General features: G+C 38.8%; 1 protein-coding gene and 1 long non-coding RNA gene across 2 annotated transcripts in view; both read left to right on the top strand.

The window, feature by feature from the left end:
• LOC310895804 overlaps positions 1 to 17050 on the top strand; it is a 51782-nt gene extending 34732 nt beyond the window's left edge. The window contains exon 2 of the long non-coding RNA XR_014580970.1: positions 1 to 17050. This exon is cut by the window's left edge and continues 33913 nt beyond it. This is a non-coding gene — a long non-coding RNA (uncharacterized lncRNA).
• CYP7B1 (cytochrome P450 family 7 subfamily B member 1) overlaps positions 1 to 27077 on the top strand; it is a 123951-nt gene that overhangs the window by 35262 nt on the left and 61612 nt on the right. The window lies entirely within an intron of this gene.

Genomic DNA, 27077 nt, shown 5'->3' on the forward strand with positions numbered 1-27077 from the left:
CCTTTTTCCAGTTGCCAAGTCCAGTTTGGCCCTGGTTTGATCCTCCAGAGAGATGTTAGAACAACACATAAGCACCTAGACAGTAATAAGGTGATAAAAAACAGCCAGAATGAATTTGTCATGAACAAAGTGTGTCAAACCAATCTCATTTCCTTCTTTGACGGGGTAACTGGCCTAGTGGATAACACAGAAGTAGGAGATGTGATGTATCTTGACTTAAGTGAGGCTTTTGACACTGTCCAACATGACATTCTTATAAGCAAGCTTGAAAAATATGGCCTAGATGAAATCGCCATAAGTGGCTGCAAAACAGCTGAAAAAAATGTTCTCCAAGAGAAGTTATCAGTGGTTCTCTTTCCAACGGCAGGGGCAGCCCATGTGGCAACACTCATCCGTCTTTTCCAGGGGAAGTTCTGTTCTCTAGGCCATCATTCAAATGTTAATGAGAAAATACACGTTATTTCTTTTTACAGAGGCAACTGCAGGGGGAGAGGAGGTTTGAAGCACTTTGGAGGAAAGAGCCAATTCAGAAAGATCTATATAAATTAAGAAGCCACGATAAAAGTCAAGCAGGTGAAATTTGGTAAAGAAGTGCAAAATACTGCCCATGGAAAAAAATACGATAAATGCACAAAGGCAAAATGCAGAAGTAATTGGGAGGCAGAAAAGTGTCTGGGGTTTTAGGAGATCACAAGTGAAATATAACTCACAAAGGACATGCTATTGCAAATAAAGCACCTCTTTTTTCGGGATTCTTTAACAGGAGTGTCATGTGTAAGACATGGGAAGTAATTATTTTGCACCATATGGTGCTGGTGAGGCCTCAGCTGGAGTATTGAATCCAGTTTTGGGGACTGCATATAAAGAAAGATGTAGATAAATTGGAGAGTTTCCAAAAGAAATCATGAGGAAATGGAGATTTTTAAAAGCATGATTTAAAAGGAAAGGTTGAAGGAGTTAGATTTGCCTAGAATATTTATTCCCCTTACCCGTTTTGTGTGGCAGGAGGGCCTAGACAGTCTCCTGAGGTCTCTCCTAGTCCTGTGTTTTCATAGCTCAACCTGTAATATCAGCTATCTGACTAGCTTATATTCACCTAAGTCACAATTTGTTGATGTCATAGCAGAGACATCAGAAAAGATTTGAAAGAGGAAGCAGATACTTAGAGTGACTGAAAAGGATCTCTGCGTGTCAGTATTGCAATAAGGAAAGTGAGTTTATAGGGCAAATAAAGAAAACAGTGTTCAAAACTGACATCATTAGTGTGGAGGAAAAACACTTGATATACGATGATGATTTTTGTGTGTGGCAACATGGATTTTAGTGTCATCATTTCGACAGGTTGGTACCATCATTCAACACTCTCAGGCCTCCTTCTGTAAGTTTTCATCAGTGGAGATTTCTGATTTGACCCAGAATATTATTTTCATGAACTGAAATGCAGTAGAGTGTGAAGTAAAAAAAAAAATAAAACAAGAAGGAAAATACTCCACATTTACAGCATTTGGTCAGATTTTTGTTTTTTTTCCTTTTCACGTTTATTTTCAATTCCAAAAATATATCTTCTGAATTGTAGCATTTAGATATTAAGGCATTGGCAAAAATAGTTGCTGGCTCTTGCTCTCTGTTTTTCCGTTTTTCCCTTGAACTGTATGGCGTATACGTACATATACTTATCACAAAAATTTCAGGTATTTACAGGAAGCAGCCCCAGTTGTGTCCCTGAAAGGCAGAATTACAGTAGGCATGTCTATAGTAGCTGCAGAGCGACTCAGCTCAGTGCCATTTACGGCATTTGTCTTTGCTGTGGAAAGTTCATATGTCAGCTGACAAAATATTAATAGATCGGTAGGTAATGAATCTTCCTAAGCTGCCAAGCAAGGAATAATAAATATAACTCCTTTTTTTTCCTGGAAGCCAAATCTTCCTATCCTGCCTCAGGAAGAGTTAGACCTTCCAAGGTGGCTTGAGGCAGTTAAGCTTCCCCAAAGTTGTAGGGATTTGTGGAGCAAGTGAAAACAGTTTTGCATCCTGTGAATGATAATAGGGGGCCAAGACAATGCAGAGCAATCCCCAGGTCAGGCTGTGAAGCCTGTGGAGCTGAGGAGCCATGGTCATGGCTACGTTTCATCCTGTCCCTGGTGCCGAGCCAGACCATGGTGCTGCGTAGTGGTATTCGGAGGGGCAGGACGTAGTCCCTCAAGGAGACCCTTGACCTGTTGTATGGAGAACTGCGGCTTTCAGGCTGCCAATATCTGTGGCTGGAGTGGAAATGATGTGACTGTCCATAGGTACTAGGGGATCTGTATTACTGCTCATCCTGCGCCTTTCCTAATGCACTGCCTCAAAACATTCGTGCCTGTGTGGAAGAAGCAAGCACAAAAATCCCTTTCTCTCAGATACACACACACACACACACACACACAATAGCAGGACCTGGTTTTATCTGTAGCAAAACCCAGGCGGCTCAAAGTTAAACTTGCCATTGAATTACTAATTTATTGCTTTTGTTTGTGGGTATTGCAGTATATGGGGTGTGTGAGATTACCCGCTGACTGTCATTTCTCACAGTAATGTGGATACCCCATAGCAGGAATTAAGAATGAAGCTTCTTTTAGCATTTGCACTTTAAAATGCTATAGGACACGAAAAAGTTGTTTTGTGTGCGTGTGAGGGGAGCTGTGTGTGGGTGTGAATTAATAGAATTTTTAAACGTATTTTTAATTTTTGTCTTCCAGCAATGCTCCATTATCAGATAGATGATAAAATGTCTTGAATAGTTGACTCTGGGGCTTTCACTAAACTGCCCATGAATGCTGAAACCATCTGTTTTTCTGGACGTTTGTCAGGGTGAGTGTGGCAGAGGCAGCTGTTTGAAAAGGGACGCTTTGGATGATGAACCAGCCCATTGTTTCTGAGCGATTCGCTCGCATTCAGAGGCTCTACCCAAGCGTACTATAGAGCAATCAAAATCAAACTATTGTTTGTACCAATCATATTGATCTGAAAAGGAGGTGGTGGGATGACCGCATTGTAGATGCAAATAGTTGTTTAGAGCAGCTGTATGCTGGCCAATATGTACCACAGTAGGAAACCCACATGGAAGCTAGAGGGCTCCCTGCACCCTACTGGGGAAAAAGAAAAGATGCTGCCAGATTGAACTCTAGTTTACAGCAAAAATGAAGGCTCTGGACTGTTGGTATTGCTAGTAATTTGGTTTTTACAGCAATTGTTGACATTAACCCTCTAGTGCCTTAGTAATTAAAGTCAATTTTTTTTTCCTGCAAGCGCACTGTGAAGAGAGTTTATCAACAAGATAATAACCTAAAGCTACCGCAGTGAAATATAAGAACGATTTGCTTGGATGTCAACTATCAATTTTCTCTTCTATAAAAATTAATTGCATTTTTGTTGTTGTTTTTTTATGCAGAATCATTCATGCACTGTTTAAAGTTTTCATAATTTATTTATGATGATGAAAATATAGCAGCTGAATCGAAACATATTGTGGTGTTCGTTTCTACGTTAAATATAGCTGTCTTATCTCTGCAGAAAGCAGGGGAAAAGATGATCTTTAGTGCATGTAATGAAGATTAGAGCTTTTAGTTTAGAGTAACTGAGAAAGCTACACTTCATCCATTAACATTTTAAGCTTTTTAGTTGTCCTTGTCACTTCATTGCATGCATGCTAATATCTCCTCATATAAAATTTAATCTGTCGAACTAAATGAAGGAATTAGTATCTGAAAGACATCTTTCATTAAGCAATTAACGAATCTTTCTAACAAATCTACAAAAGCATATGTGTTTATATTTAATAAGTATTTGTATGATAAGCCAATTACAATACATAGGTACATCTTCTTGTTTATTTTTGATATTATAAAATCTAGACTTAGGATCAAGTTGTAATTATGCTTTAGTAAATATATTACAATTGTCAACAACCGTGGTTAGGGGACTACTTTCAAAATCATCATAGTCAGATAAAGCTTAATATTTATTTCTTTGTGTAAGAATCTTTATTCTCTCTCTTCATGATTCACAGATGGAAATTATGAGGTAGTAAAGAATCTGCACAGGGAATAAACTCAAGGATATGTCTTTTTATAATTAACAATGATGTGTGCGTGCATGTAGGAGGGAAGGAAGCAAGAATAGGATGGCAGCCTGTATTAAAACATGATCACCTGCACCAGCTGCAACATGTTTCCTTTCACAGCCTTAGAGTAGCTTTTCAAATCTATTCTCTTCCCAGGCTGCTTGCATAATTTTATGAAGGGACATCCCACCCTACATTAACCTATTACTTAACCAGTGTCAGCTCTGTATGGCCTCCACGTAAAAGTGAAGAATGTAAGTAAAAATAGTGACATAGTCCTTTTGCCCTTCCACCATTATTAACTTCTTTGTGAGTCATTTTCTTATTAGTATATATGAGTGCTTCCTTCCTTGGCGTCACTCTTGTCTGAATTATTTTAGTATTCAAAATTCTCCATTTAATGTATGAATGCCTAGTCAGTACATAATAATGGATTATAAATTGACTAATGACACTTTCATGTGTAAAATATATGCTACTTTATTTCTTTGAATGAGGTGGTACTCAGGCAATAGTTACTCTCTGATTTGTCTTCCGTTTATAAAATTTTTAGAAGTGAAGTCTTCATTTGGATCCTGAAGTTGTTTTAGAGATGTGGTAAAGCAGATGAGCAACTAGGTTCACGTAATGGCCACTTCCCTGAGTGAACAGCAAATTCTGCATTTAAAGAAATGGTTCACTTTTTGAGCACATGCAGCGTATGCAACACTTCTAATCATTTCTTTCTACTAAATGATAAAGAATAACATTATTCAAAAACTTCTACCCTTCTGAGTGCATGTAGGTCCACCTGTATGCAAAACTCTGGAAAGTTGGCAGAAAAACTCCACAGAGTAAAACTGGAGGTTGGTAGGAAGAATAAAAGCCCAAGTACTACCAAAATCCTCTATGTACAATTCTCCCACCCCAGTCTGGGTTTTCTGGGGGGCGGCTGGGGAAGAGAGTGAGGCACACGTGGGAGATGTTGGTCAGAGCAGTTGAGGAATTGCAGGAGAGCACTTGGGAACTAAGAGGCAAGGACAGTATAAACATGAATTTGGAGAAGTGCAACCAGTAGAAATACTTGTTTTTCTTTCCAGACGCACCAAGTGATGCTAAGACAGACAGTGTAGCATGCTTGATTTGTCTCATTTGCTTATCATTTTCATTAGCACTTTGCTACCTGACTGTTTTGGAGCCAGTTCTCTAAGTGTTAAAATAACTCACCAGCTTGACAGCTATCATGTATGTCTGGCAGTATTAACAAAGTGAAATCCTTGCCATAAAGTTGGAAAAAAATGTATCAGACACCTACTCACTGGTTGCCAGAGGACCAAACCTCTGAGCAGGAGAGAGACAGAGGGAGAAGCTTCATCACCAGTGAGGTTCAGAGACGATGAGAAGCCAAGGCACCTGCTGTCTTCACTTCCCGGAAAGGGTGGGGTGAGGGAGTCGTGGAAATCTTTGTTCACTACCTGGTACTTCTCTGTAGCCTCTCTGAAAATCTGTTCGAAGTTCCCTCATTGGCATCAGACTCTTTATCTCATCTCATTTTGTGATAGAGGCTGAAGTCATCTGCTCAAGGATGCTTTCAGCTGTGTGCAGTGCACTGCACAATATACTGATAAGGCACCATCCCATTCTGGAAGCACTACCAGCTTCTTTCTTCTTTTAATCTTTTGTTTGCTCCTCTGCAGCTTCCCGGACATAGGCTTTTATTATGCTCCTTTTTTTTATACACCAGTAATTGATTCCAGTGCCTGCTTCCAAAGCTGTTGAGTTTCACCAAATACTGGCTATATGACATGAGCATTTAGTTAAATCCATAGATTTTACTGAGTGCAATTCCTGGATCCACTTTACTTCAAATACAATTACACAAACAGGAGTTGCTGAAGATCAGTGCTTGGTTGTAGTGCTTCTGATAAAGAGCAGCACAAATACATACTAAACAGAAAACTGGGCCTTGGAAATACAATACATCACTACTGTATTGCACTTTAACCTTTTCCCATTACCAGTTTTCATTAGAAGAATTGTGGGGATGGGATTGGCTGCAGATGTAGGGTTACTGATCCAAGCTGCAGTTATCTGGAGGGAATCGTTTGCCTATGGTTTCGGACTGAATTAGTCTCCAGTTGGGTCCAGTATCGTGTATATCTTGGCCTGGGCATGGGTTGTGAAAGAGGTAGATACAAACCATGATCTGGAACTATTAGTACTCTGTGAGTGTCTGTTAAGTTTATCTTGCTGCTTTTTATTAGGAAAAAAGTGGGAGTTCCTTTTTTAGAGTGAAGGATGATATAGATTTTTAAATCCTAATGAAGAAAGGATTGGACAAAAAGGAAAACTACTATGACTATATGACAATGATAGTCTAATATAAGTAATGTTTGTTTGGAGTGTAAACACTGAGGCCTGTTTTGCCTCCTTTCATTTAAGATTTTAAACTTCCCAGTATAAAAATGCATGCATCTGAATAAACCTCTTTTCTTTCTTCCCAGTGAAGGAAATATTATTTTGTTTTAATGTATGTTGTTACAATCCCCTAAAGAGATTTTTAAAGCAATCTCTTTTTCCTGGAAAAAATGTTTTTCCCAAAGAAGCCTTTTGACAATGATACTATTTAACATCCTTTCACAAGGTGAATAGTATGTTAGGCAAAAATGTAGTGCAGACAGAGAATTTGGCACAAAATTGGAATAAGGACAAAATGTTGTCAGAATTGGGTGCTGAAAGCCATATGCTTGTTTTTTGAAGGTGGGTCACGTTTTTAACTGTCAGATTGTTAAGAATCCTCACGTCACCCATGGATTTCAGTCACAGACAGGTTTTCACCACTGTGGGAAGTCAGGCCTGCCTGCTACCCCCAATTTGGCACATAAATTCGAAACTTTTATGACAAGGCATCTAATTTATCAACCCTAATTTGTGACGTGGAAGGACTTCTCTTGCAGAGAGTTGATTTTCATTCTTGCTGTAGCAACCTGTCATTTTATTGTGAGTCTCAGAACATGGGGAAGATTATCTTGTTTTATGTCTTTTTTTAAATGATTCAACTTGTGGAGTTAAGTGCTTGAGAACAGGAATTTCATCTTCTGTTTAAGAACACAAACAAGTTCCATGACTTGTGGTCCTAGGCATCATTCTCCTATTTGTTTAGGAATAAGAGATTGAGGGAAAAAGCTTTAAAAAATTAGACTTTTCATCTCAACTCTGAATGAGTTCATTGGTAATTTGCAAACACACTTCTGTGCCAACGTTTTTGTTCTAGCTTGAATAAATCTGCTGTTTGCACCTTCTACTTCCTTCCAGTGTATTTTTAGGAAGCCTTAATTTTACTATGCTAAATAAATATGCTTCCTTAATTATGATGCCCGAAGTACTGCTTACTGCTCTTGCTCCTGTACCATACGAATTACCATACGAATCTCTTTTTTTTCTCTTATTTTTTTTTTTTAATATCCAGAATTACCCACTAGTTCTTCCTTGATTGCCCACTAGTTCTTCCTTGAAATTCAAGATGAGGTTTCATCAGAGACTCTTTGGAGGTGATGCAAATATTTTTCTGGAAAACCTTCTGATCGATAGTGCTTTTGTACAATAAGTACAATATTTATTATCATTATTATTAATGTTATTATTGTAACAGAAGAAATGATTAGAGGGAGATCCTTCACCTCCTCTGTGTTTTCAGTGGTGGGACCCAGGCACCCAGCAGAAATTCTTGTTTTGATCCTCAGTGCATTGTCCTCTGTTGGGGCTGACAGATCTTCCATTTTCACTTCTGTCATCCCAGACGTCTTTGTGATTTCTGGTAGTGTTGCTGGTGAGTCCCAACTTCATTTTCTCATCAGGATCCTTTTTTTTTTATATATATATATATATATATATATATATACCTTGCTGGTGGAAGTGTTAAGCTCAACTATTCTTGAAACCAGTCCCTAAAGCACTTCACCAGTAACCTCCATCCCATATAAATCATTAATCTTTCCGTGTAAACCACTGTCTACTCTAGCCGATTTCAGTCCTCCATTTGAACTGGCTGTGACTGTTGAATGCTATTCTGAGTTCCAGATAGACGAGAATTACTATTGTTGTTGTTGTGTTTTGTTTTGTCATTTTTAGTCTAAAACAGTGATTCTCCAGGGAAAGAAAGATACCAGAAAGGTTTAATTTAACCTCTGTCTGTCTTCTTTCAAAAATTGGATCAAAACTTGAGTAGCTCTAAAGGTATCTTAGTAACCTAGGATTGGTCTTCTTCAGTATTGCCATTAGAAAGAAATGTGCATAATCATAAAGTGCAACTTCTGATTTATTTGAAGACTTAATTTATTTCAACCAAAATTAGCTCAGTGATCTTTTCAAAGCAGGCTATTCTTGAGTTGTAATCTTTCTCAGGTTTTGGAAATGAAGTTCAGTTGCACTTTATGGTTGTTGTATGTCACAAGATTGAGTTTTATACAGCAATTTAGCATGTAGGATTTTCATTTCTGAATTATTTTTAATCAGAAACTTGTTAGTACCCTCAGGTTTCTTTCCATCTTCTTTTCAAGTGTAAGCCAACAGATATAGACCCATTCACACTGAGAGAAAAATTATCCCACTGTCTTGCAAATAAATTTGAAAAAAGGAGAATGTTTATGGTTATTAGAGATCCCATAGGTATCCCATAAGATGTTCATCAAATTCTGCTTTAGATGCTCACCAAGTCACATATTCCAATCATTTTGGAAAATACCTTTCCCTTAATATTGTTCGTCTTTATTTCGTGTCCTAAACAGTCCATAGTTTAATCCCAAAATGGTGAAAACAGCTACTGAGTTGCTGCTCTGCAGCACCTCTCATGTAACCGAGTGGGGTCAGCCCTTAAAACAGACCTGGTCAGCAGCAGAGTGGAAGTTATTTGTGTTTTCCTCAGGTGAGGGTGGTTCTCAAGTAGCTTTCTCGTGTTTCATTATGAGCAGTGACTGACCTTTCCGTTCTTTGTGGACTTTTAATTTGAGAAAGTGGGTGCTGTGGCATTTCTAAAGACATAGAAACTTTTGTGTGTAGATCGTCTAACAAATTTGATATTCAGTACTCGCTACAGACAAATACTGCACATTCAGTCCTTGATATGCATGCATATTATTAATCAGCATCAGATGAGGAACGTGTACTCTGCCTTCAACTTAAAGTGAAGGCTTTCTTCTTAAATGACAAATTAACTCTCTCATTCCAGCAACGAGTGAGTCAAAGTTTAATGATAGTAATAGCACTAAATTAACAGAGTTTATGCATGAAATAAACATGAAAGGTTATAATTTTAAGTTTAGTTCCAGAATCTTAAACACTAGAGGTCGAGAACATTCTGCTACAATCTCTTTGTTGTCAACTGATGGATATTTACCTCCACTTCTTTCTATTTTAAAGCCAATTTGTCCATGACCAGCTGAACTGAGATCAGACAGGGTAATTTACCTTTAGGGAAATCACCATGTTGTGGCGGATACTAAGGAAGAGTTGTAAATGGTTGTCACAGTGGCAGTAACTTTTGCTAAAATGGGTGTTAACATTGTTCACATATTATCAGAAAACAAATCAAAGTTTAGTCTTTATTAAAGGATAAGTTCATTGCTGTCCTATGGGGAACTGGGAATGCTCTTCTGCTTCGGATAGTCTATATGTGATGTCCGATTTTCAGCATGATTCCTCCCTGTGGTTTGGTTTCATTGGCAGTTTGATAATTGACCTCAGCCTCAGAAAAGTCCTGCTGCTCAGGAGTTTTGTTTCCATTATTTTCTTGTTCCTTTTCTAGTTCCTGCTTTTTTTTTTTCTTCTATTCCCCAGTATTTAAGAAGTTTTGACAGAGAATTACTCCTTTTCAACGTACAGTCATGCTTATTTGAGCATTGTCCATAGCTTCAGTGTAATGCGGAGGCAGACCCCTTACTTGAGTGTGGTGGGAGTTGTAATTTGGTGTGTTTACCCCCTTTGAGCTTCGGGTGAGTGCAAATGGTCCCTCAGAGCTGTTCCAGTGTTATTTTGTACTCTGTTTTTGTTCCCTCCCTGGAAGGAGGCTATCCTGAGGTGCCACTAATGGTTTTGTGTAAATCATTTAAACTGGTGCTGTAATGAAGACATAAAGGGCACCATTCGTTCTCTTAAACTGAGGTGTCTGTCCTGCGTGGCCTCCTGCTGTGGGTCCAGAAGGATGTAATTCTCCCTTCGTGGCAGTGTCAGACCTGCCAGCTCTGCGTGAATGTGGGATACTGCAGTGCATCTCACGGCACTGCATAAACCCCTGCCTTGAGGCAGCTGAACCGAGCCCTGTTTGTCTGCTACGGGTGAAATAAATCAGTCTGAGCTTCATTGGCTCTTCTGGTAGCTGTTATGGAGTGTGGGGGGTGTAGATAGAACATTTTTAGGTACCTACATTAAGGTACATCCATTTAACCTGAAACGAAATCCCCGGCACCCAGCCAAAAGTAGGATACTTAGGGTCTTTTTGGTATGTGGGATGCTACTCTACCAAATTAAAGCCATCTTGGTGCAAACTCATCTTTAAATCAAATGTGAAGATGCATACTCACCCTCCCTAAATTCATGCACCTGGCCTGTTTAAGTGGAGATGTCCCTCTGCACCCTCAGGAGGTAAGGGAGGTGTCTGTAGGGGGGAATTCAGATCTGAAGCACCTGAATTGACACCAGGAATGATAATTCCTACTAGCTGTATAGCATATGTGGGGTGTTAGGATCCTTACTGATCGGTTTAATTTAAGGGACATCAATGTGGAACTGAATTGTTTTACACTACAGCTTCAGAGAGTGCCCCCAGAATGTACAACAAGTATAAGTAGCAGAGCCTGTGAGGAGCGTGGAGTGATATCCCCAGCCGGGGATGTAGGGCTGTAGTGCCACCAGACAAAGAGCCCGTAGATTTGGTGTTTGGCAAACTCAGATGTTGGGCCGAGTGTCAAATTTGAGCTAGGAATTCTTTTCTTGCAGATCTCTAAAAGCACGGCCTGCTGATTTAGTGTCAGGAAAGGGGCTGATGATGACTTATCCCAAGTGCCACCAGGACCTCCGGCCTGTGTCTTTTCTGTGGTGAATTTGTGAAAGAATAATGACAGACAACTGGGAATAATTTCAGTGGAAAGGAAGGAGAAACCACTGATTATTCTGTTTGTGAGACAAAGCTCTGTTCTTCATTTTCTTATCTTCTCTCTGGAAAGCACAAAGAAGAGCTCTTGTAGGAAATACAACAAGGCCAAATAGAGAGAAGCCAAACTGTCCCATTGCATGCTAAAAAGACTGACTGCTGCACGGATGTGCCTCCTCTCACGCAGGGTCAGCTTGAGACTGTAGACAGCTTCTTCCATTGTATTTCTAACCCTGGGATGATGAGCTACATGCTTAATTGCAACAGTGCTGAATATTTTGCAAGGGTAAGAATCAAAGCTGAAAGGTAGGGGGGGATGTTGATTGTCCAAATACAAGGTGCTGCCACCTGTACTACCCTGCAATCTGCCTGTGAGAGGTCATTGTAGGGCCTGAGTCCTTGGTGATGGTGGCAAGGAGGCTGCAACCTCATGTGTGGTGGAATGGGAAATCTCAGTCCTTCTGGTTAACACCAGTTAGGGTCCTGAGGGGAAATCAGTTTAAAAACACCTGTCTGAAGTAGGACAGTTTTTACATACTTGTTTAGGTTTCTGAGCAGGGTGGCCTATGAATACCTGAAAGCTATTAAACTTTATGGTTTGAGGGGTTCTTCTCATTGTTTTTTGGTTGGTGTTTTTTTTTTTTGTTTTTTTGTGGTTTTTTTTTGAATTGCTGTCACCTTGATTGAGGTTAACTTACTGCAGTATTTTTTGACTATGTTCTTGGAAATGTTCGACTGCTTGTGAGTTTAAAGTAAATTAACAATGCTTCTTTTTTTTTTCCCCTCCGTAAAAGCTGTTTTACAATATGTCTCTTGTAAACTTGCAGCTTTCTAAGTTTCTGTATCAGAATGTGAATTGATTATGGGATTTGACAGATCGTATCCCATTAGCTCTTTGGCCTGTAGGAAACAGCCCTTGACCTATTTTTTAAGCTTTATTTCATAAATGTTTTCAAAACTGTCTGAAGATCAAAAAAGCAGGGTCATTCATTTAAATTTACTTTAAAGACCAGCGGTTCATGGCTAATGAATGTATGGTTTATTAATCAAATGTATGTAGCTGAAAGAAGCCAACTACAATTCACTTACAATTGCGATTTTACCCTATTTTAACGTTATTTTAATGAGCTACAGATTTGAATGTGGGCTTTGTTCATCTGTTGCTTCCACTCAATTGCAGTTTCACCCTAAGAAGACACAAGACAGATTGATCAGGCTTCCAGTCATTGTGAGACTTAAATGAAGTGAACAGGGCCTTATGTTTCAAAACCAAATGAGAGGATTAAAGCAACAAAAAAAAAAATCTCCTATGTTATCTGTCTGCTGTTCTTAAATTTGATTAAGCTACTTGCCACTAAGCACTTTTGGTTTTACTGTAAATACAGCCTAGAAATAAATTTTCATGGCCGCAGGCACCAATCAGCAAGTGATACCATGAATAATTAGCACTTAGAAACACTTGTTCATGTTAGAATATTTCTTTGATTGCCATTTCCAAAAACACACTCAGATAATAGGACACTACATTTCTTTAAGGTCTAATTGGGATAGATCTCCATGCCAGCAGTTACACTAGTATTATAAGCAAACTTTTCTCTCTTTTTTTCTCTTTTTTTTCTCTTTTTTTCTCTTCTTTTCTCACTTTTTCCTTTTTTTTTTTTTTGTGTGTGTGTTTGTGTGTGTGTGGTGCAAGTTCATATTTTGTGAGAACAGGAGAAAAAGAATAGTCTTGAGTTAAACTGGCAGATTTTGTAATAATTGAATGTATTCATTTTATTTTTTTAAACTACAGAATTCAGTATTAGGCTATAAATGACAATTTTGAACACCAATATGACCATTTTGAACATGAATATAGCATTATCCTCTTAAAATCTAAGCAGATTGCAACCACGTGTAAAATAATGAAATGGCCTTTAAGACGGTGCTATCAAGGATTCTCTGTTTTGCTTTCTTCTTATTCTACTTTCTTCTTAAAGGCTCTTCGGTTGGCTTGAGAGTGGTGGGGAGTAGCAGTCTTTGAGAGTTGTACTGAACATAAACTCTAGGAACAGAATGATGTAGAAACATGGCTCAGTTTTGTAGACTTTTTGTTGGTTTGTATGTTTAACTTTGGGCATAAGTGTGTTTAACCGCAGAGTGCATCAAGAAATGTTGTGAAAATATTCATCACACTAGGAACAATGGTATGTTTTTCACATATGTTTCATTTGCCTATTTTATTATTGCTAATGCCAATTAGGTATTTCTATATTTAACATATACCATTTATGTTCTTTCTAAATTGCTTTTTGCATTTTACATGAAAAATGCTAAGTAGCAAAGCAAACTAGCAAATCTGTACTTGATCCCATATTTCTTGTGTATCCAAACTCTCACCCTACTTTGGGTTGTCTTTCTGTGCAGAAAAGCGACGCGTGCAGGCACTGTTGAACTGGGCAACGTGAAGTTGTTACCTCAAATGACTTTTTGCATTGAGATAAGTAAGAAATACAGGAAATATTTTTTGCTAATGCTGAGACTTTCTACAGGAGTTAAGTAAATGCTTTCGGAGTGGAAAAAAAAAAAAAGCTGTAGAATACATTAAAAGAAATGTTTTTGAAAACTGACCTTCATGTAATACTTTGACTGGGTTAGGAGCTCTTGTCGGTGCAGGCACTAACTGTTTAGCACAGTATCTCTGTGAAGTAGGCTGCATTTACAGCTGGTGAAACTGAGGTGAAGAATGAACAAATGGACCTTCTTGTGTGCTGAGGCCCCAAAGATTTCCTCTAGAGTTTTTCCCATACCATTTCTTACGGGATCAGCAAATGAAGTGCTGGCTGCCATAACTGTGTCGGTTTTCATCGAGCTAGAAAGAGAGTAATGAATGGTTATGAAGCGGTGGTAGCACAGCTGGGCAACCTCAGTGTATCTTCACTAATATTATTGTCTATAGGACTGAGATGAAAGTTAATTGTCATTTTCCTAGCTAGACTGTGTACTGTCCCTTCCTTCAGTACGTAGACGTATCCTGAGGACATGCCCAATTTAGAAATTGCAAGATTATGATTAGATTTGGAAGTCCCAGACTCCCAGATTTGCATGGCTCTCTCTTGAAAATTCAGACTCTCCTTGTCTTGTCTAAGTGTTAGACTAATGTCTATCAGCCTGAAGAATTAAATGTGTGAGAATGAACACATTGATAAGAAAAACTAATTTATAATCAACACTGAGTCTTTATGCAAAAATTTAGAATAATGCAGGTCTTAAATCTGTCGGATTCCCACACATTGTTTGTTTTTAAATAATGTGCTGCATGAAGTACATTTTTTGTGTTCTAGGGAGATGATTGTTAATAGACCTTTGTGTTTTCTCATCTTTTGTGTGGCCATATGTAAACTTTAGGAACTGAGTTGTGCCTGTGTGCATCTGTGTCTAACTGAAATCAAAGTGATTAGATTCTTTCATCTTTATTTATTTATTTAGAATTTAGATGACAAAAATATTTGTGGCGATCTTGAAACTCAAACATATATTCATCTTCTGTATGATAAATTTTATGTAAATTGTGTGTTATTATTTAAGAAGAAAGCTTTAAGAAACATTTACATATATTTTTGATGGACATGGATTACTTTGTTTCATAAAAATATATGAAGGCAAAATCACATAGCGTAATGAAATTTAAAGCATTCGTGGATTCATTTTCTACAGAGCAGGGTGTTTGGTGCCGCAGTTGGTGAATATTTCTGTATAGCTTCACAGCATTAAACAAATTTATGTTGACATTCAGTATATGTAAGTAACTGAGAATATAGTTCATTTCATTTAGTGTTCAGTCATCTAAAATCAAAGCATTTGGAATATTATTACTTAGCTTTGATATAATGAGTAATCTACCATGTATTAAGCCTGCTCTGTTTAAACTGAAGTTTCCATATAGCACAGGTTACCATCTGTATTTTTTCATATTATTATTGCCCTCATAGTAAGTTCAAGGTGAGGTTTTCAGGCAGTAAGCTGCAAGTCAGTTTTCATATAAACACTTCAGAAAAGCTATCTTGACATCAGCAGCTTATGCAGTCTTCCATCTATAATGTAAATGACTACACCTGCGTTATTTTTATTTCTTCATTCTTTTGTAGCCACTCATTTAAAAATGTTTAAAGCATTAAAAACGTCTCTGCAAATATGTGTGAAAGGACACAATTGTTCTTGGAGGAAAGGCCAGGAAAACACACAAAAGAGGCTATAGAGAGACGATAAACATAAAGGTCCAGGAGGTATTATTATGAAGTTCACAGATACTGTGTTCCAATCAAGCTCAATAAGGTCTGAATTCCTATTATGTTTCTCAAGCCTCCAAAAAGACATGGGAAGGAACCAAAAGTTTAAGTCAAATAAAAAGCACTTAAGCCAAGACCACATGAATGTATAGCTGGGTAATGGAGCTTTCATCTCTGAAATAAAAACAGTTCAATTCAATTGGAACTGAAGTTTCTTCCCCCTTTGAAAAAGTTTATTTTAATGAGTTTCCATTTTATGCGTGGGCTGTTCTTTAATCGATGCTGCTCCATTGAAGTTTTACCCAATGAAGACACAAGACAGATTGTCCAAGCTTGCGGCTATTGTTGGGAGTTGATGAAGTGTATGGGCCCTTATGGTTGATAACAGAAGTAGATGGTCAGAGCCAATAAATAAAACTTTAACTCTGATTGTTGGGTGCTTTATGCTGAAAAGCTTTCTATTACCATGAATCTTCGGTTTTGAAGGACTTGTGAACCCAAAGGCAGCTCATAGCTCTGTCACACAAACTAAGTCAGTCAGACAAGCAGCAATCTGTCCTATCTGATAAACCCAGTTTTGTCTTTTAAATTCTAGACTTCTCTTCAGGAATCAACATTGTTAATATCTTGACAGACCATTAACTTCATAATACATGTATCTGCTGCCCTGTTGATTTATCATAAAAATATGATGTTTGCAGAAGAATTGTCCTTGATCATGTTTTAGCAAAGTAAATATCAGAAAGAACTGTTTGCCTGTTCTAATGTTTGAGGAAATTAATAAAATATTTTTATGGCAGCACTATGAGTCACAAGTGCAAAAGAACCATAAAAAAATCATAGTCAGCGTAGCAAGAAATCATAATATTAACATAGGATTTTGATTTTTTTTTCAATGACAAATAGGATTTAATTTGCAGACAGAGCAGTCCTAAAGATAGGCTGATTTATTTGTCACTTGGGCCAAGGAGATCTCAGAGAACAGGAGAGTAAATACAAATTAAATTAAAATATTCTATATATTTACTGAAGAAATGTCAGTCATTTCAATTTTAAGGAGAAAATCTGTTAAATATTTGCGTTAACTGGTTTTCTCTGAGTGGCAATACCGAGATTGTGGCAGCTAGTGGCTGCCCCACTTTGGAAGTGTCACACAGATACAGTGGAAGATATTTGGCTGTAGGGATGCCTTGTGTGTCCTGGAGTTTCCTGATTCCTGGCGTAAGAGGTGGGTGAAGAACCCTGACCAGCTGGAGAAATACAGGGAGTGTAGGTGTGGGTGCCCTCGGGAGGGATGGCAAGAGGGAGAGGGTAAGGTTGCAGGGAAACAGAAGAGGTATTTCTCTGGGAATGTCTATTGCCTACTTGCATGAAGGTCACTTAAGATCTGGCCCTTCTAATCCTCTGAGGTTCTTTTCCTCATCTTCTCCGTATCAGAACATCTTCCAGTGGCTCATGAAGTGGCATGGCTGATATTTTTCTGTTATTCCTTACAACAGAACACAAGAAAACACTTTTTTTTTTTTTTTAATGTGAAGGTCATCAAACACTGGACCAAGTTGCTCAGACAGGTTATGAAGTCTTCCATCTGTTGACATGCAGTTTTGGACAACCTGCTGTCAATGAGCCTGCTTGAGCAGGGAGGTTGGGCTGTATGATCTTAAAAGGCCCCTTCCAGCCTAAACAACCCCAGCTCCCTCAGCCACTCCTCATAAGACTTGTTCTCTAGACCTTTCATCAGCTTTGTTGCCCTTCTCTGGACACGCTCCAGCACCTCAATGTCCTTCGTGTAGTGAGGGGCCCAAAACTGAACACAGTTCTCGAGGTGCGGCCTCACTAGAGCCGAGTACAGGGGGACAATCACTTCCCTGGTCCTGCTGGCTTTGCTATTTCTGATACAAGCCAGGATGCTGTTGGCCTTCTTGGCCACCGGAGCACACTGCTGGCTCATGTTCGGCCAGCTATCGACCAATACCCCTGGGTCCCTTTCTGCTGGGCAGGTTTCCAGCCTCTCTTCTCCCAGCGGGTAGCATCACACGGGGCTGTTGTGCCCCAAGTGTAGGACCTGACACTTAGCCTTCTTGAACCTCATACAGTCGGCCTCGGCCCACCCATCCAGCCTATCCAGCTCCCTCTGCAGAGCCCTCCTACCCGCAAGCAGATCAACCCTCCCTCCCAACTTGGTGTCATCTGCAAAGTTACTGAGCTCACTGATGAAGATACTGAAGAGAACTGGCCCCAGTACTGAGCCCTGCGGGACACCACTTGTAAGAGGCCTCCACCTGGGTTTAACTCGACTCACCACAACTCTTTGGGCCTGGCCACCCAGTCAGTTTTTTACCCAGCAAAGCCTACATCCATCCAAGCCATGAGCAGCCAGTTTCTTCTGAAAAATACTGTGGGAAACGGTGACAAAAGCTTTACTAAGGTCTAGGTAGACCTCATCCAATAAGTGCCTCTATATGAGGAGTAGCCATAACATACAACGTGTCGGAGGTCAAGTAGGTACATGTAGTGTGTTCCAAAGGATCCTGGGCTGCGGCCGTGGTGCCTCCAAACTGTGCACCAGCATAAGTTTAATACCGACTTTGAATGAGGTATACAGGCCTTTTATAGTACCTGCAATACAGCTTCTCCTGCAATGCAGTATGCCAACCTTAGTCTTCATATCATTTGTAAATCTTTCATGTGCTAAATATGGTGATATTGCCATAGTCTTGTAAACCATGCTTTAACTCAAAGTATGTTAGATGTGGTAATGGACTAAAATGTAGCTAGTAGTATATACTACTCTGTTTGGATGTGGGTGGCTGGAAAGGCTGAGCATAGAGTAAGAAGCTGTGAAATACAGGAAGAAACTCTTGGAGGAAAGTCAGTTACTAAAATCTCTGTAAAGAGTGGACACGGGAGGAGCTAATTCCACAGAAAATTAAAGGTCAGGCTAATTTAGTGTTGAGCAAAGCTGATAAGTACTTGAGATAAGCTGCTCAGGTGCTTGTGAGAGTGAGCATGCTAACTGCAGCCTCAAACCAAATCACAAACTTTTACCATCTCTTGTACCATGTGGGATCTCTTTTGGCTCTGTCAGTAGATAAGCCACTAACTGAAAGGATTCAGAGGCTTGATTCCACCTTACTCCAAGTGATGGCAATTCTGTCCTCATTGTAGTCATCTGTCTGTACTGTGTTCTAGGAAATAGCAGTAGCATAACCTGTTATTAAAGCAGAGATCATATATTTCCAAAAACCAGATCTTGGTACTGGTTCCTTCCTCTTGTTTGTAACTTGCTTAGAAATTTGCGCAGGAATAGCTATGCAGACTTCTGGATATTACTATTTTATATTTTTGTATTATATTATGCTGAGTGGCATGATGCAAACAAACCTTCTTGCTGGAAAATAGGTAATGTGAGCTCTTGCAGATGAGATTTATTCCCTTGCTGATGCCCATCCTTGCACAAAAGCTTCATTTCCAGCTGTTTCCCAGAGAGGGCTTATGGTTTTGCAGACATCCTCAACAGCAGCAGGTTGTATACCCCCAAAGAGCTCAGCAAGCAAGGGGGAGGCACAAACAGCAGACAAAGATTCACTTAGACATTCACCATTAGCACAAAGAGAATTCTCTAAGAAGATTCAGATTTCAGATTTCTCTCCAAATAGGGAGAGCAGTGTTCTTTCCTTGAGGCACCTAATTATGAGTCTATTCCTGGGTATTATCTGGCACGGGGAGGCGTGCTTGCATTTTCCTCAAGAGATAAAATTATTCCTCTCCTTCTAATTACATGTGGTAGGAATTTATTCTTTTTACAGTTAAATCTGTTTTGTATCAAGCTTCTTTTACCTGCTAATATATCACAGCTTATAGGGTTCCCTTAGGTTCTGTACCAGAAGAATTAGGGAATCTGCCTGTTTCCCCAAGGATGTCCTGAAGGATGGTTATCCATGCATGTCTTGGATAGACTAGTTCATCTGGGGATTTCACCAGTTTCGGGAGTTACATACAGGCTGGGCAAAAGAGTCCTGGGCAATTAGAGTCTACTGGCATCCTAACTTATTACCTTTTTAAAAAATGTTCTCTCTTCTGTTGCATAGCATCAGTAGAGCTTTGGTGATGGTATCAAAGAGGGGAAGTATTGCTCGAGAAGACTATTTAGTTTTTATACACCGTGGTTTAATAATGAAACAGAAGGTTGTTGGTATAGTGTTATTTAAGATAATGAAATAGAATATGCAGTTAAAATATATTATATTTGTATTTTTATTCTGGATAAATTTGCAGCCATAGGTCCTTTTCCATGTATTACCTGCACTGTGGCACACAAAGACCCTAGAATTTATTGGGAGTGAGTGTTTTGGCTGTAGGAAAGGGCTGGGATGTATGTAACCCCCTGGTGAGGCTGTATTGCAGGGCACGGGCTCCATCCAGGAGCTGCACAACCACTCAGTAACAGGCTCTGGCTTTGCTGTTCACATTGCAGCAGTTAATGTCTCTAGCTCTGGAAGCCCCTGTTGTGTTAAGCAAGGCTGTGGGTTATCTCAGGGCCATGAAGTACTGACACAGTGACTTTTAAGTCTGTGGAACATATATAAAGCAATATCCAGCAGGAAAACTGTGGTTGATAAAGCAAACTTCTTTTGCCAGAAGATAAGGAGCGTTAGAATTCGATTTATGTAATAAAAGTACTAGCTAGAGGCTGAATCGCTTGCTGTCCTTTATTATAATCTCCCAATTGCCAGATATGGGTCAAAAAGGTAAGATGTACTCTTTTGTACCAAAGCAGTGGAGTAATGAGGACATCTGTTTTCATATGGTACTTGACACACACTACCAGAAATTTGATGTCATGCTGTCCAAACTTGTACATCATTGTGGAATTGCATTAGATTTTCTGATTGATTCTGACAAGTCACTGACAGTTTTTGAGGTGAAACACATACATGACAAAGGGCAAGCAGAGGCTGCATATGTCAGCTGGAACACTCCCTTGTTGACTCGAAGGGGTGAAAATCTTGCAGTCTTGCCTCTATCTGCCCCTCACTGCCGTGTAACCTCCCCACCATTGTCTCAGTGTGCAAGCTTTATGCATTATTTGGTTACCACAGTGGGTCCTTACGAGTTTTCTGTTAAAAGAAACATAGTGCCAAGGAATCATTTCTGTTCATGGGTTAATGTGTGTGCCCATGAGGTAAGAAATACAGTTCAGTAAATTTATTCAACATGAATCATGCAAGGTTGATTTCATTTATCATATCACACCATAAACGTAGAATCTTGTGATTTGTATTTACACATGCATAAACTTAATTTACCCTCATGATGTCAACCAAGTCCTTACTTCCTTTCCAGAAAGTGTCATTGTATATCTACTTACACAATGTGTTTTAAAATACCAGTGCTAGGTGAATATATATATATATATATTTATTATATATCTATTTTTTTTAACGTTGTAGGGAGGGTTTTTCTGGTTTTGGGATGGTTGCTTTTTTTAAAGAAAAATAAGAACAAATTGCACTTCAGTGATGATATACACAGGTTTATCAGCTCTGAAACAACACAGGATTCCCTCCGGTGCTACTGTCAGTAAGGTCAAATGCACCATTTGTTCTCAATATATGTTTCTAGGTATGCCAGCAAAAGAGCAAGTGTTGTGCTGTAGCATAGCAAGTCAGAGTTGCATTTTATTTCACAGTTTTACACGCTATGTTTTGCTGCAGCCCTTCCCTGTGAGATGATTGGTAATTTGTGGCCATGTCTGCTGTTGTCCATTTCTTGAGAAACAGCTGATTATTAAATGCAGACTGGTTGTATTGCAGGTATTCTCTGCCGAAACACTCAGCATTCAATAAAAGTAATAAAAGAAGGATGTAACGTAAATGGAAGAACTCAGTATTGCACCTGGTTTATCTAGCTAAAGTTACTGACCTCAGAAAGGATCAGATAACCTAGCTCTTGCTTTTGCAGATAAGCATGTGTTACAGTAATTTGGTTTATTTTTACTTTTTCATAAGAAAACATAGAAATGCAATGATCCATTTTAAGTGAAATACTGAAATCAGCATTTACTATTTTAACAAAAAGATAGCTTCAAACTGTATGTTCTTCTTAGTAAAAGAAAGCTCCCCTTTCCCAAGTTTTTGTTTGTTTGTGTTGGTTGGTTGGTTGGTTTAAATTAAGAACAGGTCTTCTTACAGACCAATAATATCCATAGGTATTGAAGCAGCATAGAGAGCAAATGAAATAAATAAGGAAATTATTGTGGAATCTTAAAGTTGTATCTGAATGTTAAACAACGGGTTATATAAATGTTGGCTTTTTCATGAGTTGAGTAATTTCATTTGGAAAAGGTTGTGATGGCTCGGTTTAGCTAGTGAAATGCACTCGTAGATGAACCATATATGGCATTATCAAATCATAACAGAAAGGGGGATGTGTGAAAGAAATGATGTATGAAACAAAGCAACGAACTTTCCCACCTTATTGTCATGTACACTGAAAGACGCTGCTTGATCTCATCACCTTCACCCCACTCGCTGAGCTCTGTGCAATGTAAGTAGTTAGATGTTTGAAAAGTTGTTGATCTATGGGCACCTTTTTTTTTTAATTCCTATGGAGATGCAGACCTCTTGTTTGCAAAAGACTTGCTTTTCTCAGTTGACCTTTGCAGACATTTGAGAGGCAATTTATTGATTCTTAGAGATTCACGGGTTACACTGTGAAAACCACTGGCATTTGGAGGGCAATTTAGCAACTGATCATGGTGGCCACTACAGTGGTGTGGTTGATATTTCTGTGGCTTAGGGAGTTACGGTGGTCTAAGCAGACTCACCAGAAGTTGCTCTCCTGCTCAGGCTCGATGGTGTAACTGTCGGACCTCTAATGGCAAAGGTGGCTTAAGCAGGCGTGTAAGCACAACTTTCACTATCCCACAGGGGAGAGCAGCACAAATAGCAATGTATCAGCTGTGATACAAAAATAATGTTGGCTCATTGCTGTATTTGACATGCTTAGTCCATCCTTCTGCATTCTTTTTGAATGTATAGTTGTATTGGGTTTATGTGGCAAGGCTTTGGTAGCGGGGGGCTACAGGGGTGGCCTCTGTGAGAAGAATCCAGATTCTTAGGTTTATGTTTATATGCAAAACCACACATCATTATCAGATTCTTGCACAGTTTAGGACACATAGCTGAATCAAGGTAATTTGCAAAATGTTCCTTAAAGCATCTCTTGTTTTGCCTAAATGTTATTGACTTGAATTTCCATTGTATTTTTTGTGGCAAAACTTGGAGTTACATAAAAAAGTATTCTCTGTTAGTTGTGCATACATAATTGCTGCTCACCAGCTGGAATCACATATATATGTAAATGACGGCAGATTTGGGCTCATAATTGTTCAAATTGGCTATGGCATTTGTTATGTCAACCCTGTGTTATCAGTGCTGCCACTTTGATTTCAATCAAAATTTTGTTCAGGCAGGAGTCAGAGAAAATTTGAAACCCGTTCTTTTAAATGTGTAGCTTTCTCCTAGTGCAGTCTGGAGTAACTGGCCACTTAGAAAATTACTTGAGCAAATATCAGACTTTTAATAGTTTAATCTGCGGCATACTCTAACAGGTTATATTCTTCACAGATTTTCAAACTACCCATCAAAATAGCTTTGAGTATTAATGATGTGTATTTGACTTCAATCTATGAAAGTAAAATAGAATGCTTTTTTTTTTTTTTTAACTATGTCAGTATCTTAGCCTCTTCATCTGCAAGGGCATTCTATAGTTTATATTTGCTAGCTGCAATGCCATTTCTGAAATTAGGACCTATATAGCATTCCTCTTAGTCCTGACACCGGGCATAATCAGCAGACCCAGAGCAATGGGACTCTCCAAGCATTTCCTTTGGAAGCAGCTGGTTAAAGTTACTCAAAACTACTGTTTCAGAACAAAAGACATTTATTTCCAAAACTATGAGGCACACTGGACCAAAAATTCACAACAGCAAAAAAAAATAATGTCCTAAATATATCCTTTACCTGAATGTAATCTATTTAGTGTAATTTGGACGCATCAAGTGTAATTCTCGTATTTGAGTTGGAAGGAGGAGCCTGTTCAGCCCACAACATGCTCCAGCTTTTTTTTTTTTTTCAGTTTTTCCAAATTGTTGGCTATTTCAGTAACAAACCCTCTGATTTTTTGCAGCATGGCCAAAAAAATCCCTGTCTTTTCTCAAGCTTTTGAAGATTTCAGATTGCCATTGATCTCAGGCTTGATCTTGGGAAGTTTCTACCCTGGAGAAAACCAACTCTGGTCATTTTTAACTCCTCAGAAGCTTGTTCCTATAGTTGCGTTTATTTGTATGACCTTTCCTTTCCAGTTTTGCTTTTAAAGTCCTTTGATTCTGAGCACAGTTGCATAGATCAGATGTCATCAGAGCAAACCCAAGCAGGGAAACGGCCAACCTCAGATACACAAAAGATAAAACCAGCAGTTCTTCAGTGTAAAGATGTAGGTGCATTTGTACCTAGGTAGATGCTAGTTTGTGTAGGCAACAGTCTGAATTTTATGGGATAGCTGTAGGTCTTATTCTCTGGTGACATTTTTCAGCTTTGTTTCAGAGCATCTTAATACAATGTAACTGAAAGTCTGTGGTGTAAGTTTTAATTTGCATTTTATAGTGGTAATTACTAATTTGTACAATCATGTTTGAATTTGTATAGTGCCTGTTATGACACCGATATGTATTAATGTCCCGAACTTGCATTTGTGTATTGCATTAGAAGTACTGATACTGGCTCAATGGATAGCCTGTTAAGATGTTCCTTAACTGTAGCATCTGACTATTATTGGGCTTAGTATATTGATGACAGACAAGCAGTACATTCTCCTCTGCTCCTTTCCACCCAGTTATAATGTTGAGGGAGTGGGTGGATGTTTTTATGTTTTTATTTCTGTTCTTTTTTTCTTTTTTTTTTTTTAATAATAATTTCTGCTGTGGTCTGGATTTCATTGCAAGCAATTGCAGAAACAAATACTAACACACTGTAACATTTAAAAACCATTACCGTACATTCATCATGCTGTTTTAGTGTGGCAGCACCATTCCAGCATTAAGTTAATTGTAAGGAAACTGCTCCTGGGCACTGCAGCTTGCTTTCTGTACTGAGATCCAGATTGCAAAAATTTGCTGATTTGTCCCCCAATGGATCCAAATGTTTTTATGCTAATAAAAGATTTGTAAGTGCACCTTCTATTTGGAGTGCTTGTTAATGTGTAATAAATGAAGTTAGTTCTATGAAAGTACTGGGAAAAAAATAGAAAAATACTTCCCTGAAAGACAAACTTGATGCATTTTTGTCTCAAAGCAATTCTTTGGCAGTCTGGCAGGTCTAGGTGAGGAAGAGATATTACATGCTTATAAGGAAACTAAAGACAGAAAAAGAGTATGAGATTGTGATAGGTAGACATATCCAGTGGTCCAGTGATAAAATGGAGTTATTCCCCAAAGTTCAGGGCAAATCCCATTTATCTCATGTTTTATTTTTAGGGAGAATGTTTCACTCAAAGAAAGGGATTTACTTTTCTATGAAAATTGGAAATTTATTTCTCTAATTTTCTGTCTGGAAAGTAGACCTGCTATAAAATTATGTGAGCTGCATTGATGAGAAATAAAAAAGCAACATCAGAAGGAATGTTGCTTTGTTTGTCTTCCAGAAACAAAGAGTGTTAGCAGCCTTTTAAGCCTTAATTTCGTCCAAGCAGTGGCTCATTTCAGAGACTGACAGGTAGAGTGACTGGCATCAGGAAGGCAAGGGTTTGCGGGCTCCTGACATGGTTTCAGCTCTGTGAATTGTGCCCTGACACAAGGCAGCACAGCTGCAGTTATTGTGCAAGGGTTTTCTTTTTACAGCAGAATTGCAAGCACATGGACAGAGGTCAGAGGTTTTAAACAAAGGTCTATCTGTACGTAGAAGTATTCTGCATTTCTAATAAACTCTTCATTTCTAATAAATTAAGATGCAAGTGTTGCCTCACTGATATGCAAGAAGACAGAGCCCAAAAACAGAGGAGTTTGAAACTTAGCAGACTCTCAGGGCAGTACCAATGTGTTTGAAGTGTGATGGTGCTACTATTATTAAGGTGGATCAGCTTTTCTCTCCGAATCTTGGCTTTCAAGGTGTTATAACTTGAAAGGTGGTTGGTTTCCAAAATTTAGAGTATGATACACAACTCAGCTGAAATTGCTTACGTGACTTTTCTGTTTCAACAGCAACAAACACATTCTTCTAAAAAGGGCGGGTGGGGGATTGGTAGGTTTTCATTCATTATTGGGCAGACGTTCCCTGAGATATTGAAATAAATCTGTTTTGTTGTATTCAAGGTGATACTTAAAATACAAATACTCAAAGTAACTGAAATTCTGTGGAGCCGTTGTTTTAGCTTGTAACAGCTCCTTCAAATCAAGGTGACAGTAATACTTCTGAAGAGCTTGTGAGATCTGTAGGAGCTCTTTCTCCAGGCTTTGGTATCCATGCTAACTAGCTTCCCCATGCTTTTCAGTGTACGTTTGAGGGTACTCTAGTAGTACTCATGTACCAAGTGGCTCCACAGTTGCTGGGGCTTGGTACAAAATCAAACAAGTCAGCGACAAGATTTCACTCCAGCAGACCTTATATTGTGAACTTTAAGAATGTACTGAAAAGAAGGTACCAAATCAAAGCAAGTTTTCGTTCAAAGAAGCCAAGATATCTTCCCACTGAGAGGAAGTTTCTTGCCAAATGCTGGCTCTCCAACTGTGGCCATCTTGACTAGAGAGCTATTTAAAGCAAGGATGCAATGATTTCTTTCGTTATGGCAAGACTTTATTTCACTTCTCGTGGATGGCTGATCTGATGTTCAAACTTTCCTTAGAAAAGTATGTTCAGACAGAAAGCAAGATCAGGAAATTTAAGAAGGAAATGATAATGGGAAGAACTGAAAGCAGAATTAAAATAAGCTGTTACTCAGTATATGTTGGTTTTGCTGCTGTAATAGTAATAATTTATCGTTATCTGATATATTCTATCCTAACCTAAGTCAGAACACACCCCACATGGTCATTGCATCCATTTGGATGTGTATTGACTTTTCTACTCTCTGACATGATTTACTGATAGTAAAGAAAGGGCATTATAAAAACTGGATGTGCCAGCCTCTGCTAAGACAAATTCTCTTGCCTTGGATGAGGCAACTTGTAAGTGTCCAATTATCTGATCCCTCGGACAAAAACGTGGATGTGGCACTAGGTACAGTAGGAAGCATCTTGCAAAAAATTGAGAGCTATCACTTTTATGTATTTTGTGTCCAAAGCAGTTAATGTTTGTCAAAAAGGTCGTGGAAAAGAGTTTTTACATCTACTAAGAGCTAGAAACATGCAAGGTATCGGGCAGTTGCTCATAACTCAAGGTAAGCAAGGAAGTGGTGGAGCAGCCAATGAAGTGGTTAATGCATTACCCCAGGGCTGAGTTTTCATTGTGAACTGACTTGTACATTTTTTCCATGAAATTAATGAAGTCAAGACATGCATATGCTCAGTCTGCTTGGATGCAGA

Source organism: Anser anser, assembly GCF_964211835.1.
Source record: "Anser anser genome assembly, chromosome: 2".
Classification (NCBI taxonomy): domain Eukaryota; kingdom Metazoa; phylum Chordata; class Aves; order Anseriformes; family Anatidae; genus Anser; species Anser anser.